Consider the following 17,858-nt stretch of genomic DNA (forward strand, 5'->3'; position numbering starts at 1 on the left):
AATCACTTGGGGGCGCATACCTTCAGACATCCCACCGAACTGGCGGGAAGCGTTTTGTTAATTTATAAGCTCGACCACAGGAGTTCTTCTTTTCGATGGCCTCACAAAGGACTACATATATGTATATAGTAGTCCACTTTCGATCAACGATGTAGCCTAACCAAAGCACATTGAACTTAATCACTAAAAACATAAACAATAAATGAAGGCTAACTTCGATATAAAAAAAACACTATAGTTACTTACTTGAGTGATGATACGTTATTTTGTTTAACGAAATCAAGCACTTATGATACGTTTTTTTTTAATTTCTAATATAGCTTGGGTATTTTTGATCGCAGAAGCCTAAAATTTGCGACTCTTATGTAATATGACGTGGTGAATCGTAATCAGCAAAAAACTCATTTTTGAATTTTTTGATGATACGTTATTTTGCATTTCAGGTGACAATATGTACCAAACGAGGTTTCAGACAAGACGACTCCCTATCGTGCGACTTCTTCAACCTGCTGCTGGAGAAAATAATTCGAGCTGAAGAACTTAATCGAGCAGGTACAATCTTTTATAAGAGTGTACAGCTGCTGGCGTATGCCGATGATATTAATATCGGCACTCTCAACACCCGCGCCGTTAGTTCTGCTTTCTCCAGACTGGACAAAGAAGCAAAGCAAATGAGTTTGGGAGTGAACGAGGGCAAGACGAAATATCACCTGTCATCAAACAAACAGTCGTCGCACTGTCGACGTGGCTTTCACGTCACTGTTGACAGTCATAACTTTGAAGTTGTAGATAATTTCGTCTATTTAAGAACCAGTATAAACACCACCAACAATGTCAACCTCGAAATCCAACGCAGAATAACTCTTGCCATCCGGTGCTACTTCGGACTGAGTAGGCAACTGAGAAGTAAAGACCTCGCTCGACGAACATAAACCAAACTCTATAAGTCATTCATAATTCCCGTCCTGCCATATGGTGCAGAGGCTTGGACGATGACAACAACTGATGATTCGACGTTGCGAGTTTTCGAAAGAAAGATTCTGCGAAAGATTTATTGCTTTTTGCGCGTAGACCACGGCGAATATGGCATTCGATAGAATGATGAGCTGTTTGAGATATATGACGACATTGACATAGTTCGGTGAATTAAAAAACAGCGGCTACGCTGGCTGGGTCATGTTGTCTGAATGGACGAAAATACTCCAGCTCTGAAAGTATTCGACGCAGTACCCGCCGGAAGCAGGGGAAGAGGAATACCTCCATTCGTTGCATTGACCAGGTGGAGAAGAACCTGGCTTCGCTTGGAATATCTAATTGGCGCCACGTAGCAAAAAGAAGAAACGACTAGCGCGCTGTTGTTATCTCGGCTATAATCGCGTAAGCGGTGTTTACGCCCGTAGAGAAGAAGAAGAAGAAATGCTATAAAGGAATTAAATTATACCTTTTACATTTATTTGTTATAATTGGGTATTTATAAATTGTAATAATTGCTCTGTTAAAAGTGCTTATCAGAATGATCTAATACATTTATTATTGGAATATCATATGATCCGTTGTTTATCACTTATTTTATTTATTTTATATTAAGAGAACCAGAAAAGAAATTCCCTGTTATTGCGAAATTCATTGTGTTTATAATCGTTTCTAATTCTTTATAGACTTCTGTAATAATTAATTCTTCAGTTATAGATTTAGGGTCTAAAGTTTCAAAAATTTTTTCAAATTGGAAATTCTGTGCTGATTGCTATTATCTTAAAGTTGGTTGAGTCTTGCCTTTATTTCTACAAGGTCATCGTGATTCGGTGTTCCTGTTTAATATTTAAAATTGGGCCTAAAAAGTTTATAGCACGTTTAGCACGGTGCTCGGTTGGTAAAAGTTGGTATTTAAGAAATTCTATTTTATTTATTAATATATCTTCTTGTTGAGATTGAGTTGTGCTATATATCATAACGCGCAAAAATTATAGAAAGATTTGCAACGTGGTAAAGGAAGAAAGAAAATCCGAATGATAATATTAAAAGGTAAATAAACCCTATTCCATATTAGTCGCATGATGTGCGACTCTCTGTTTCCTAACGCTGTCCATATGAATTATTTTCCCCTTCACTGTTAGAATCGTGTCCCCGCTATCTTCCGTCACTTTGTGTGTGGTATATTTTGTTGCGAGTTTATTTCTGCGGTCTGTTTTGCTGTAAATAATATCGTCTGGTTTATATCTTTGACGTCGGGATAATTTGCGCGGTTGAAAAATGCGTCATCGGGTTTATAGCCTGTGTGAATAGTCCTATTGTATTGGAGGACGGCGTTAAAAATTTATTCACTCGGCGCGTTTTTGTTCTGAGTGGCTAAGCTTTGAACTAACTCGATTAGTGTACAGTGTAAACGTTCGACTTGAGCGTTCGTCGTTGAATGATGCACTGGGGTAGCTGAGTGCATTATTTTTAGTCGATTGTACACGGATTATACAACATTTGAGTTAAATATACTTTTGTTATCAGTCATGAGATAGATAACAATATTTAGAATACCTATCTATGCATTATTAATATGAAATACATCGATTTGAATGTACTTTCCTATTGGGAGTTTATTTGGCCGCCGTTCGTACTTGTATTGTAGACAAGTCCTACTGCTACTTTTCTACACATATCCTTAATGTTTCGCCAAAAATGAGTTAACAATATTTTTTGTGTGTTGTTTTTAAAATTTCTGTGTGCACGGTTATGAACATATCTGTGTGACCATTTCTTTTTGTTCATTTTCAGAGCTTTCATCTGTTAAAAGTTTTTGAGCTAATACAATGTTAAAATTTGGAAAATTAATGATAACTTTGTCTTTTAAATGGAAAATTATTTCTTTATCTATATTCAACGCATTACTAATATTTGATTCTATTACATGTTTGAGTTTAATTAATAAATCCGCTGTATTTTTTAAAAATATTGTATGTTTGAATAATAGACCAGGAAAAGTTGTTTCAGTCAGAACCTCGTTTCTTTCATTATTTTGCAGTAAAATTATTGGATTCTTGAAAGAATTAAAAGATTGTTTAACTCTTTTTATAAATTCGTTTGGACGCGAAATATCATCTGTTACAATATTCTGGTTACCAGGTGTATTAACTAGTTTGGCACCATATTCTTCAATTAGATTTTTCCAGCGTTTTGTATTGGGATTGTTTGTATCCTCAAGTAAATTAAATTTGAACATTTGTTTTTAAATTGTTATTTAAGATGTCTAAATATATTTCTTTTTTCATATTATTATCAAAAATTCTTATTTCAACAACACCTTCGTTATCAATAGAACACTATACCATTACATTCAGCTTTCCAAATTTTACTATGAGAATAATGTTCTTGTTTTGAAGGGCTGTAAGCGGCTTTCTTCAAACTCTTTGAGATCCATTGTGGTAGTAAAGCAATATTTTTGTCTCATCACAAAACACTACATCATTCCAGTATTCAATTGGATGTGGAATGTGAGATAGAGAAAAGAAAGTCGTTTTTCAACGTCAATTTGCGATAGAAATGGTTTTTTTTTTCTTGCAGTTCTTGAGTGATATTTGTATTTTAAAAGAACTTTTCGTACGGTTTCGTGGCATACTTGCACAATATTGCGTTCCTTCAGCTAACATTCTAAGGCTTAACCTTTCCATCCTTGATGTAAGCTTTTTAGCCTGCCACTGGGTTGTTTAACTCTAACAGATTTTCTTTCTCTGCGCGATTTATAATAATGTACACTGTGCTAACTTTCAGAGAAAATATTTCAACCAATTATTTTACTGAATCCCCTTTATGAAAATTATAATATTTAAGGGTTTCACATAGTCTCATGAATGTGGTTGAGCTTTTTTGGCAGAACGTTGCTCTCTATTAGGCTGGTAGATCACTTGTTTTTAAACGTGTTTGATTGCAGATATTTGCAAAGACATTAGCCAATGGGTTTGGATGTTCGCGAAGTTTAGAGATATACATATCTCGTTCTGCTGTCCTCTGTTTCCTTTTTTACCATATGCATATCTTTGTCTTAATGAATATTTTCATTATGCAAGTACCATGTTGCACCCGTGATTGTTCTAAGCATTTCAGATTGGAACCCTTGTATTATATCAATGTTGGTTGCATAGGTCGCACAGTTGAATGCCATACATCTAAATCGGTTTTATGATTGCATTGTAAAACAGGACTTTGTTGTCTAGTCTAAGTTTAGAATTTTTGTTTAAAAGCCAATTTAAATTGGCTGCTCTTAACTGCATGAAAGTTATTTTATTCGCTATTTGTTTTCGCCACGTGAGCCTCTGATCCAGGTGAATCCCAGGATAAGTTACTTCATTCGCTTGGGGTATTAGGACATTGTTTATTTTAACTGTCCCAGACGTTGTTGGCCTTAGGGAGAACGTAACATGCTTGCACTTTTGCTCATTAATATATGTATAATAGGGTGTCCGTTATTTACCAAATTGATTATTTTTGACGAGACGCCCCTAAACTTTTAGTTATCCATCTAAAAAAAAATATCAGACCATAAAAAGTCCTTAATTTTCATAATAAACCTTGCCCCAAACACGATACATTTCCCATGGAAATTACATGGGATTTTTCCACTTTTTACGAATATTTTTTTTCTGAACTTTCTCGTTTGTAGGAATAAAAAAGTCATATTCTTGTACAGAATTGAATGCTCTACAAAATACGTCTAGACAATTTTTCGACATACTCACTCCTTAAAAGTTATTCGGCTGGGCCAAAGTTAACTTTGTGTAATTTCTTGAAGTATCGAACTTTTACGGCAAATTGAATTTTTTTTTGTAAAATTCAATTGTTTATTCTAAAAAATATAATCTTTTGTTGGTCATAAATCCGGCTCTACTCTGATTCTAATATCTAGAACGGAGTGAAGAAAAAAATGATTTTCGAAATTTCATAAAACTCGGTTAAGGGGTTACATGGCTTTACAGGTTTCCAAAAATCAAATCTGTTTTATTGTCTGGTTTTATTGTTCTACAAGATAAGATAAAAAAATAAGAAAAATTTGCAAATCAAATCAAATTTAAACCATTTGAGCACATCAGATTTCCTTTATTAAACATTTCTCCCTTAGTTACATTTGAATATTTTTTTATACTCGCTTACAACTTGAATCACATATTGTTTTTCTTCTTCACTTCTTGCTAAAATATTAACATATTCTTCGGCTAATTTACCGCCCTCTCCGCTGTATCATTAACAACCCGCAATTTTTTTACAATTTCCAAGCCCCTTACATATTCTGGATCCTCTAACCACTCAGTATAACTTAACTGCAAAAAATCTAGTATCAATATTAAATCTTTCGAAAATTTTAAAGAATTTGAATTTATAAAATAATCAATATTTTTATTTGTAAACCATTTAAAATCTTCTACATTAAAGATGAAACGTTTAGGAATCTCGAACTGTTCGTCATTACTGACTTTTAAAGCCTTAACCATTTCTTTCTTGACGCTGAGAGATATATTTTTATCGAAAAATGATAAGGCCGCTGCTTCAGGATTTAAGTACCATAAATGGTTTCGAAATTTTTGAAGAACGGCATTAGACAAATCTTTATCTATCATTCTATAATTGTAAACAGATTCTATAAATTCAATATCTTGATTTGGTGCAGCTGCAGCTAAAGGTGCAGAGAACCAATAAGGGACGTATACAAAAACAATAAATAATGAAATCTCTAACAAACTTTTTTCATCTTCAGCGCTTAATTTAATACTGTTCCGAAAGATGTATATTTTTAAACTGTAAATGGCTTTCGCCATCCATCGAGCATGATGAAAAGCCCCCGGTTTGTAAAATTTCGTTTTTTGTGGAGTAAACACAAGATACCTACAAGGAAGGTATAATAAATCAGTCTCCATTTTACTTTCAAGAATCACAGCAGCTCCTTTTCTGCAGCCGAAATTCGAATTTGTGGTATCACAGCAGAGTGCTTTGACAGCCTTGTTCAATCCCCACTCGCAAATCGTGTTATATATTTCCTCAGCTTGTGTAAAACCATGTCCATCTGACAATGCAGGCACTCCGAGCAATTTTTCCTGCCCATTAAAACTAATTATAATAGGAAGTCGTTCAATGCGCTCTGAAGTCATACTATCAGGAATAAATTTCCCATCCCAATGAATCACTCCGCTATCAACTACACTTTCATCAAACAGGATTTCAATATTTTCAGCCATTTTTTTCTAATTTTTTACCGTAACTCATGATAAGAACTTTTATTCAAGATTAGAACATGAGGATTCAATCCTAGAGCCGGTGCCAAAGCTGAAACAAGTCGAACCGATCCTCGATAAGAAATTTTACAGCTGTCAAAGGCAGCAACAACATCATCAGTGAAAATACTAATAGTTCCTCGGATATTTTTTGGCTCGAAATATCTTCCAGTTCCCTCAAACTCTGACACTGATGTTGTCTGTGAGTTGCTCACAGTTTCTCCACTGGATTTCATGAAATTCGGAGTTCCTGACGAGCACAGTGCATCGATATCTAAGTAGAAGTAGAACGATTTTAGTGTCATGGTTTTACATTTTCTGAATACCTTACAATTGCTTTATATTTTGTTAACAATTCAGAATTTTATATTCTAACAAAAATCAAAATGGTGATTTAAAGAGAACAAAATTAAATTTTTAGCTTACCAGATGTCTGATCATTTCCACTTTTTAAAATAGGATCTGTCGTAAAAGTGTCAGCTTGAGTTACAACTTTGTTTTCATCACCAACTTGATTGTTATTTTTAGGTGATAAAAGAGCCTCAACTACAATTATATATTTAATCAAAAATTAATACATTAGAATAAATAACTTTAAAATAGTCAATTAATGAAACTAATTACTTAATTGTGATTCAAGTTACCAATTTCATTTGTTGTTTTATTAACTTTTGCAGCTGTGAGATGAAAAATACGTTGAGATCGTTGATCAAGCAAAAATTGTTTCTTTTCCTCATCAATCAATTCAAAAACATTACCATGAGCTATATCAAATAATTGGTTGAGTTTACTGGAAAAAAATTTGGTTTCTTTAGATCGGTTGGCGTGTTTTTGAGCATTCCTGTACTCTTTATGGAGTGTATTCAATTTTAATTTACAACGTTAAATAATTTGCGTTGGAATCTCCGCTATATTCCAAATCTCTCTAACTTCACTTATAACACTTGCAACGCTGTCATCGATTGATTCTTTGAGATTTTTTGAGTGATGATATAAGAGGTGCAAAACCTCTTTATTCGTTGGTAATTTTTTTTTATTGAGAGAACTGATTCTTTTTTCAATCATAAATATACTACTCCTCAGATTCATCGATTGATTGTCACTCACTTTTAAAAATAAAGCAAATTACAATTGATAATGGTTAAAACACTGCTCAAATTTTTACTTTATTTCTATGGTTAATGTGAATGGAGGTATTAAGTTTTTATTTATGGAGTGCTCTCCAGGTACCACCCAATTCATTTGAAGGACAACTAAGCACAATTCTATGCTTAACTCAAGCTTATATAGAAAAAGAATATGTAAGCGAACTGGCGAAAATAATACTGTTGTTATTGCATACGGGACAATGGTCTGACCAATGAACTGTATAATCGTATGATGTGCCAAGCTAAAACGCATCACCTCATAATTGTGTTTCTAGTTGTTTTTGTATACTGCACAATGGTCTGACCCAAACAACGGTAGAAATGCCGAAACGAAAATGAGTCACCTGATCATGGTGATGCCAGATAGGGCAGCGTGTACCTGGATAATGCTGATGCCAAATTGCACAGTATAACTCATATAAATTAAATGAACTTATTATTAATCGTTAACAACATGTGATTAATTACTCTTCATGTTTCAGAGTTTTTCTGCCGTAACATCAGAGAAATTATATTTTTTAGAATAATCAATTGAATTTTACAAAAAAAAATCAATTTGCCGTAAAAGTTCGAAAATTCAAGAAATTACACAGAAGTTAACTTTAACCTTGAATAACTTTTAAAGGAGTGAGTATATCGAAAAATTGTCTAGACGTATTTTGTAGAGCATTCAATTCTGTACAAGAATATGACTTTTTTTATTCCTACAAACGAGAAAGTTCCAGAGAAAAAAAAATATTCGTAAAAAGTGGAAAAATCCCATGTAATTTCCATGGGAAATGTATCGTGTTTGGGGCAAGGTTTATTATGAAAATTAAGGACTTTTTATGGTCTGATATTTTTTTTTAGATGGAAAACTAAAAGTTTAGGGGGCGTCTCGTCAAAAATAATCAATTTGGTAAATAACGGACACCCATATACCCATACCCATACCCATACGCCAGTTGGATAGCCATTCTTCAATCAAAGTTAAGTGCTGCTCTAATAATATTGATGCTGTGATGGGGCATTTGTTACGGCTTCCTAGAGTTATGTCATCCGCAAAAGTGGATGTCAATACGTTAATAGCTGTTGGAATATCTGTTGTATATATTATGTACAGAGTTGGGCCTAGCATGCTACCCTGAGGTACACCAGCCATTATTACTCGTTGTTCTGATATGAAGTCTGTTACTTTAAATCTAAATTTCCTGTTACTTAAATATGACTCCAAAGTTGTATGCACTTCGTAGGGTAAAACGTTTTTGATTTTCCAATAAAGGCCTTCATGCCAGACTATATCGAACGCCTGAGCTACATCTAGAAAAACACTCAACACTCTCTGTGCTTTCCTGATTTCAATTGTAATTCTATTTACTTGCTCTACAGTGCACGAAACCCGAATTGGTGCGTTGGTATTGTATTATTTTCGTGGAGGAAAGGAGTCATCCTTGATAGTAACACTTTTTCAAATATTTTAGAAATACAGAGTAAGAGACTTATTGGTCTATAGGAAGACGGCTGCGTTAGGTCTTTACCAGGTTTTTCTATCATGATGATCTGCGACTTTTCCCACGAAATTAGATAGTATCCGAAACCAAGAATTACATTAAAGAGCAAGGAGAGCACTTTTATAGCAATATTTGGTAATTAAATTATCATTTTTGGTGTAATATTATCGTATCCTGATGCCTTTTTCGGAATTAGCTCTTTTATGATTCTAGTAACTTCAGAAGTATAAATCCTAATAGACACAAGCGACCTGTTAGCGGTAGTGGGCAAGGCTGGCAACTTAAAGTTGTTCTTGGGCAAGTGGGTTGAAATACCTTTCTAGATGATTTACAAAGCAATTTGCTTTATCCCCAACACAGTTTCTTTACATAATTTTCAATGTTGTGTTCTTCCTCGCATTTAAGCGCTGCTGATATATTTTCTACACTTCAACCAGTTAGTTTTGTGTGATGTTAAACCAAACTCTATAAGTCACTCATAATTCTCGCCCTGCTATATGGTGCAGAGGCCTGGACGATGACAACAACTGATGAGTCGACGTTGCGAGTTTTCGAGAGAAAAGTTTTGCGAAAGATTTATGGTCCTTTGCGCGGCGAATATCCCATTCGATGGAACTATGAGCTGTACGAGATATATGACGACATTGATATTGTTCAGCGAATTAAAAGACAGCGGCTACGCTACAGGAAAATGATCAGGTGATAAGTCTGGACATGTATCAGCTGTTATAAGCGATCTTTATATTTTTTAGACTACAGTAAAATCTATTAAGTCTGGTATTTTTTTCTATTACTGGGCCAGTATGTCGGCTTACGAGGAGATATTATATCCAGCTTATTGTGCTTATTCTTAATAGTGTAGTACAGCTGTTGTCCTTTCGGATTAATAAGACGTGAGCCCCAGTACGTGTGTTTTGCGTAGTAGTCTCCACATGCTAGAAATCTTTGACCTAGTGTCCCAAAAAAGTCTTTAAATTCGCTATTTGTAATTTTAAAACAAGGTGGAGAATATATAGCCGTAAGGATAAAGTCACAACCCCGATGTTTTAGTGATATTGTTGTAGCTTGTAACTGTGGTGTATCATGAGATTCTATAGCATAGTGGTTTAAACGATTTCTAATCAACACTGCCGTGCCACCATGCGCTTTTCCATCTGAATGATTTGTAACATAGAGTCTAAATTCCGGTATACTGAAATGATTTTTATTTGTTAGATGAGTTTCTGACATAAGCATTACATCTATATTCTTTTCAGACAGAAATCCGATAATCTCTAATTTATGCCCACCGTGAGCATTCCACATACAGATATTTAGTAAGCTCATTTTTTACTTAACAAATTCTGCAGCATTTGATTTTGTGATTTTATTAAATCTTGGATCATGTTTTGCATGGTAGACATAAATTGTGTCATACACTGTGTAAGATTTATAATCATTCTTTCAATACCTCCATTTGGAGGATTTTGCGGCAGTTGCGTTTGTACAGTATTGCCTTTCACCACATTTGCAAAGCTTCCTTGCATATTAATATTGCTAGAAGTAATAGGATTTGAACTTTTATCTGAGGTTGCTATAGTTTCATTACGGGGTGTTTGTAACATTTGGTTACGATGTACTTGAATGCCCGGTGACAACTTCGATTTTAATTCTTTATATATAGGACAATCCCTGTAGCAGTGTGATTTCCTCCACAATTGCTGCATTTTTTATTTACTTCGTCTTTCCTAAGGGTGCATTTAGAAGTGGGAAGTGAATCACCACATACCACACCAGCACTGCGTAGAGTGCAATATGATTTTGTTAGCCCATATTTTGGGCAGTTAGTACATTGTACCGGACCGTCCCTTTTAAGTGGTTCTTCAACAGTTACTCTACGAGGTAGCAAATATTTCAGATTATACAAGGTGCGTTCCAAAGTAAACAGGACTTTAAAAAAAACAGAACAAATCATTTTTTCGGCAAAATCAATTTATTTTATTCAAAACAGTTTCCTTTTGCTTCAATACAGCTTTTTGCACGGTTCAAAAGCATGTCGAACGAGTGTTTTATCTCGTTGGCCGGTGTGGCCGACAGCATGCCGGTGCAAGCCTTTTGAATGGCCTCTATGTGTGTATAACGCTTTCTTTTCGTGGTCAAATGCATTTTTCCGAAAAGGAAGAAGTCGCACGGTGCCATATCAGGTGAACACGGGGAGTGGTTAATGGTTAAAATGTGATTTTTGGTCAAATAATCGGTCACAATGATGTGCTTCGAATGTTGTATTCTGAGCAATTTTTGGTCGTCAGTCAATTTGTGCGGAACAAACCGTGCACACACTTTTGATAAGCCCAAATGTTCGGTCAAAATGCGATAAATCGATGATTTGGAGATGTTCAATACCCTTTCCATGAATTTCAATGATGATTTCGGATAATTTTTGATGAATTCACGCACAGTTCCGATGGAATTACCGGTGGTCACGGATTTTGATTGGCCCACATGTTGATCGTCATTTATTTACTTTACTTTGAAAACGTTGAAACCACTTGTGCACTCTGCTGCGGGATAGGCAATCTTCGCCATAAACTTGTTTCATCAATTGAAACGTTTCGGTCAAAGTTTTAGCAATTTTAACACAAAATTTAATATTGGCTTTTTGTTCGATGCTCATTTCGCACCAATAACACAAACATACTGACACTTAAAACACAATAACTTCACTTCCAATCAATGAAATGTCATGAAATTCTCACTCTACAATCGATAGAGATAGCAGATTCTAACGCACCATCGACATATAGATGGCGTCACCAGAGGGCACTAGATTTGGAAAGCACCTTGTACATAGGATGTGTTTCATGTTTCTTAAGTGGATTAGAGTTCGGCAACAATTCAATTTTAAACGTTGGCTGTGGTTCTTTGTTTCTATTAAATATATTTACAACAGTTTTAATACCAAAACCGCATTCTTACATTGCTTCTTTGACTTCACTATAGTCTACGACGGACTCTATACCCTTAATTACAACAACTATGCCCTTACAGCTCTTTAGTTGATACAAATAATAGTTCTTGTTTTTATTTAACAAAAATTTAACTATTTCCATAAAGCTTTTTTCAGTATAAGACTGAATTTTTTATCATCTATATTGGTTATATATATGAAAATTGTTAGTACCTACAATCTCACTTAATATAACAACAAAAGCATTATTGCGCTAGTTAATTTTTACCGGAAGTAAAAATGAGTCAAAAGAATATATTTTGAGCTGCACCAAAATGTCTACTCTTTATTTATACTCTTAAGATTAACTTATTAGATGGTTCTTGCTTATTTTTATACTAACTAGTATGTTTACTTATTACTAGTTTATAGTTTGTTTGAATACAGGGGTCGAATCGTTACATCCGTGCACGGATCGGCAAACACACCAAAGAAAATTACGTGATACGTCAATCGTATGCGGCGATTGGCATTATGACATACGATAGCAAACGGATCGTAATGTGTTTTCAATTCACAATAGTTTTTTAATTCCACATTGCTTCGAATCGTATTTTAAGGTCACAATAGATGTGGAACTGTCAAAACTGTTGCAAAATATTCAATAAATTTGTTAGTTTAAATATCAAGTGGTTGAATATCAGGATTTATCCGACTTTGTTTTTTTATTTGAGCTCTAGTGAGAGTGATGGGGATGAAAAAATAGTGCGGAGTCAACTAAGAGATCGGAGCAATCCTTTGGCACTGCCGAATACAGCGTACTTACATAAAAAATAAATCATGAAACCTCATTAACGAAGTTTTCTTTGCAGATTTTTAAACGATTTCGTCTAACTAAAGAGGTTTTTGAATATGTCCTAAATAATATATATTTAACGCAATCTGACGTCAGAGCAGTGCCTCCAGTACTACAATTAGCAACCACGCTCTCACAGTTGGCTAGCGGTGGATACCAGCACAGTGTGGGCAGTGACTATTTGATTGGAATTTGTCAAAGCACTGTTTCGAAGCTTACATCCCATGTGCTTAAAGAAATGGAAACGAAGTTGTGCCCACAGTTTATACGATTTACACCAGAGGATTCCCTTACGTGTAAAGAGTGATTTGTTCACCAATATAAAATTCCTGGAGGTAAATATACACTTTACTAAAATAGTAATAGTTGGAGGATGGAGTCATGTGTAGAAGTTCACGCAAGTGAGGAAAGTTCTCTGATCGCCATTCACTTGGGAGTGGCCAGAAACGATTCTTTTACACATGGCTCAAGCAGCTCACTACTTCCGGTCTTTGACCAAGTATCCTCTGGGTAGCCTAAGAACATCCGTTCGAAGGTGAGCTAAGTGAGAAGGCGAAACATTCCTCACATAGGGTTGTGCGCTGGGCTTGGGACCCGCCACGTAAAAACAATACCAATGAAAAAGAAAACACAGCCTCGGATGAGAGACCCCCTTTGATGACGACCATGGCAAACGGAATAAGGACTACGATTTGAGGGCATGCACCTGGAATGTCCGGACCCTTAATTGGGAAGGTGCCGCTGCCCAGCTGGTTGATGTCCTCGCAAAATAAAGGCTGACATCACCGCCGTCCAAGAAATGCGATGGACGGGACAAGGACAGAGACGAGTAGGTCCCCAGACATTTACTACAGTGGCCATATAAAGAGCGCAAGTTTGGTGTTGATTCGTGGTGGAGAGAGACTCGTCGCCGAGTACTATCATTCACTCCGGTGAATGAACGTCTAGCCACAATCCGCATCAAAGCGAGGTTCTTCAACATATCGCTGATTGCGCCCACGCCCCGACGGAAGAGAAGGACGATGTGACCAAAGATGCCTTTTATGAGTGCTTGGAACGCACTTATGAGAGATGCCCCCGCCACGATGTCAAAATCGTGCTTGGCGACTTTAACGCCAGGGTGGGCAAAGAAGGTATATTTGGCACTACGGTCGGTAAATTCAGCCTCCACGACGAAACATCCCCAAATGGATTGAGGCTGATTGACTTCGCCGGGGCCCGAAATATGGTTATCTGTAGTACCAGATTCCAGCATAAGAAGATTCATCAAGCTACCTGGCTGTCTCCGGATCGAAAAACTACCAACCAGATCGATCATGTTGTGATAGATGGAAGACACGTCTCCAGTGTTTTAGATGTGCGTGCGCTCCGAGGTCCTAACATCGACTCGGACCACTATCTTGTTGCAGCTAAGATTCGCACTCGCCTCTGTGCAGCAAAAACGCACGCCAACAAACACAAGGAAGGTTCGACGTCGAGAAGCTGCAATCACAACAGACAGCCGAACGATTTTCTACTCGGCTTGCACTCCTGTTCTCTGAGAGCACTCATCAACAACTCGGTATAAGGGAACTGTGGGACGGCATTTCAAATTCCTTACGTACAGCTGCAACCGAAACCATTGGTTTTCGGAAAGAGCAAAAGAACAGCTGGTACGACGAAGAGTGCCGTGTCGCAGCGGAGAGAAAACAGGTTGCCTACCTAGCAACCTTACGATCGACCACAACACTTTAGGGATGGGATAGATACCGAGAGTTGAAAAGAGAAGCGGGACGCATTTGTAGACAGAAAAAGAAAGAGGCTGAAATGCGTTAGTACGAAGAGCTTGATAAGCTGGCCGACAGGGGTAATGCTCGAAAATTCGACGAAAAAATGCGGCGGCTTACAGAAGGTTTCAAGACCGGAGCATACTCTTGTAGAACCCCCAAAGGTGATCTAGTGACCGATACCCAGAGCATAATATGGAGGGAACACTCCTCCAGCCTGCTGAATGGCAGTGAACGCACAACGCCAGGAGAAGGCGAACCCGATTCCCCAATCGATGACGATGGAGCAGACGTTCCAATGCCCGACCATGAAGAAGTTCGAATAGCAATTGCCCGCCTGAAGAACAACAAAGCGGCAGGGGCCGACGGATTGCCGGTCGAGCTATTCAAACACAGCAGCGAAGAATTGATAAGGAGCATGCATCAGCTTCTTTGTAAAATATGGTCGGACGAAAGCATGCCCAACGATTGGAATTTAAGTGTGCTATGCCCAATCCATAAAAAAGGAGACCCCACAATCTGCGCCAACTACCGTGGGAGTAGCCTCCTCAACATCGCATATAAAGTTCTATCGAGCGTATTGTGTGAAAGATTAAAGCCCACCGTCAACAAACTGATTGGACCTTATCAGTGTGGCTTCAGACCTGGAAAATCAACAACCGACCAGATATTCACCATGCGCCAAATCTTGGAAAAGACCCGTGAAAGGAGAATCGACACACACCACCTCTTCGTCGATTTCAAAGCTGCTTTCGACACCACGAAAAGGAGCTGCCTTTATGCCGCGATGTCTGAATTTGGTATCCCCGCAAAACTAATACGGCTGTGTAAACTGACGTTGAACAACACGAAAAGCTCCGTCAGTATCGGGAAGGACCTCTCCGAGCCGTTCGATACCAAACGAGGTTTCAGACAAGGCGACTCCCTATCGTGCGACTTCTTCAACCTGCTCCTGGAGAAAATAATTCGAGCTGCAGAACTAAACAGAGAAGGTACCATCTTCTATAAGGGTGTACAGCTGCTGGCGTATGCCGACGATATTGATATCATCGGCCTCAACACCCGCGCCGTTAGTTCTGCTTTCTCTAGGCTGGACAAGGAAGCACAGAAAATGGGTCTGGTAGTGAACGAGGGCAAAACGAAATATCTCCTGTCATCAAACAAACAGTCGTCGCACTCGCGACTTGGCAGCTCACGTCACTGTTGACAGTCATAACTTTGAAGTTGTAGATAATTTCGTCTAATTTAGGAACCAGCATTAACACCACTAATAATGTCAGCCTGGAAATCCAACGCAGGATTGCTCTTGCCAACAGGTGCTACTTCGGACTGAGTAGGCAATTGAAAAGTAAAGTCCTCTCTCGACGAACAAAAGCTAAACTCTAAAAGTCGCTCATAATTCCCGTCCTGCTATATGGTGCAGAGGCTTGGGCGATGACAGCAACCGATGAGTCGACGTTACGAGTTTTCGAGAGAAAAATTCTGCGAAAGATTTATGGTCCTTTGTAGTTTGATAGTTCAGCGAATTAAAAGACAGCGGCTACGCTGGCTAGGTCATGTTGTCCGGATGGATGAAAACACTCCAGCTCAGAAGGAGAAGGACCTGGCTTCGCTTGGAATATCCAATTGGCGCCACGTAGCGAAAAGAAGAAACGACTGGCGCGCTGTTGTTAACTCGGCTATAATCGCGTAAGCGGTGTCTACGCCAATTAAGAAGAAGAAAATAGTAATATTACTAAATATAAGAATCGGCTTACAAAAACCCATAGTAAACCAGCACATGGTCTTCAATAGAAAAGGCTACCATAGTATCAACGCTATGATAGTAAGTTGCTATTATAATATATTTCTTGAATATACATATATGTATATTTGTTAAATTTCGTATTGTCAGATATGTGATCAGACTTACAAATTTATGGATATTAACTGTCAATACGGTGGTGCAGCCCACGACTCATTTGTTTGGAAACACTCGGACCAGAGAAGAGTTTTGGAAGAACGATTTCAGCACAACAGGAATGAAAATTCATGGCTTTAAGGTATACATATTTTCAATTTGTTCTTTTTACGATATTGATTTTATTTATATTTTAACAGGGGATTCTGGCTACCCATTGGAACCATGAGGCATAACTCCTTACAGAAACGCTTCGGATGGTTCAAATGAAGCTATGTTCAATGAAATTCAATTCAATCAAATGAATTCCCATAAATTTGTATATTACGATTGGTAATTTGCGTTCGAATGACGATTCGAACGAACGGATACGTTTATATACTCGCTCACGTATGTCATCATGCCAGATTACGATATAAACGTTCCGATCACGTATATAAGCGCTACGATCGCGTATGTCATAATACGAAATACAAACTTTTACGTGACAAGTGATACGTTCACGGATGTAACGATTGTATTATTTGTTTAGGTTTGTTTACATATATTTTGTTTGCTTAAAAACATTTGCTTTGTTTTAAGATAAGGTTGTTGTGGTATTCAACCTCAAGGTTGTTTTGATACTTGTTTGTTTGGAATTGTTTGTTGTAGTGATAGTGCATTTCAACTGTTCCAACTCAAGGTTGGTTTGAGGTTTTTTACTATTATAAGGAATACGTTCCTTAACTCGCTTGCGTAAATATTTTGGAGGTGGTTTGACAATAACGACTGTGGTAGTACCCTTCGCATCGTCTCTGAACTCTTGTTTAGTAAGGCAAATGTGTTGCCATTTAAAACTTCCGTTTCATTCTTATTTGGTGTGCTGCCTGGTTGGTTTTGCATATGTCACATTCAAATAACTGTTTGTTTTCCCATAAACAAGAATTATTCGCCAGGAATGCGTTTTGCTGCAAAAAAATTAATTTAAACTAATATACTCATACTCATATTTAAACTTAAATATTGCATTGTGAAAAGAATATAACCCTATATCTATCTCATTTAGTTTTAGATGATACGTACAACCGTTAGGTGTATAAAACTATAATACTCTGTAACAACGGGTTTCAAAAGTATAATAAAGATTTACAAAACAGGTACTATATTTGAGAAGAACAAACAAATTAAAGGTAAAACCAAACCCATTTTTAAGAAATAAACTGCCGCTGAAGACAATACCCGTCTCATAAATCACATTTAAAAAACTGACTGACATTTATTCTTTAGACTCTTACCGTTCTGGATAACTGCAACGGTAGACACCCGCTCGTAACGATCAAATAAGTTCCTATCAGATTTTACCCGCAAAACTTCATAAAAGCCTTACAGAAAATTAAATGAAACTAGACTTAAACTATTTACTATACATAAACTACATTTAAATAATGGAAATGAACTAGAACGAATAGCATCAGAAAGCGAAGCTTGTGTTAATTTAAATAATAACTCAAGCTTCGTAGCAATTCCTGTTGCAGTAACATT

General features: G+C 36.9%; 1 long non-coding RNA gene across 1 annotated transcript; it reads left to right on the forward strand.

Moving 5' to 3' along the window:
* The first annotated feature begins 16,089 nt into the window (after positions 1 to 16,089).
* LOC120780615 lies at positions 16,090 to 16,835 on the forward strand. Its single transcript, XR_005705930.1, has 3 exons — positions 16,090 to 16,262; positions 16,332 to 16,479; positions 16,538 to 16,835. It is a non-coding gene; the product is annotated as an uncharacterized LOC120780615 (long non-coding RNA).
* The last annotated feature ends 1,023 nt before the right edge of the window (positions 16,836 to 17,858 follow it).

Source organism: Bactrocera tryoni, unplaced genomic scaffold, assembly GCF_016617805.1.
Source record: "Bactrocera tryoni isolate S06 unplaced genomic scaffold, CSIRO_BtryS06_freeze2 scaffold_25, whole genome shotgun sequence".
In the NCBI taxonomy this organism is placed as follows: Eukaryota; Metazoa; Arthropoda; class Insecta; order Diptera; family Tephritidae; genus Bactrocera; species Bactrocera tryoni.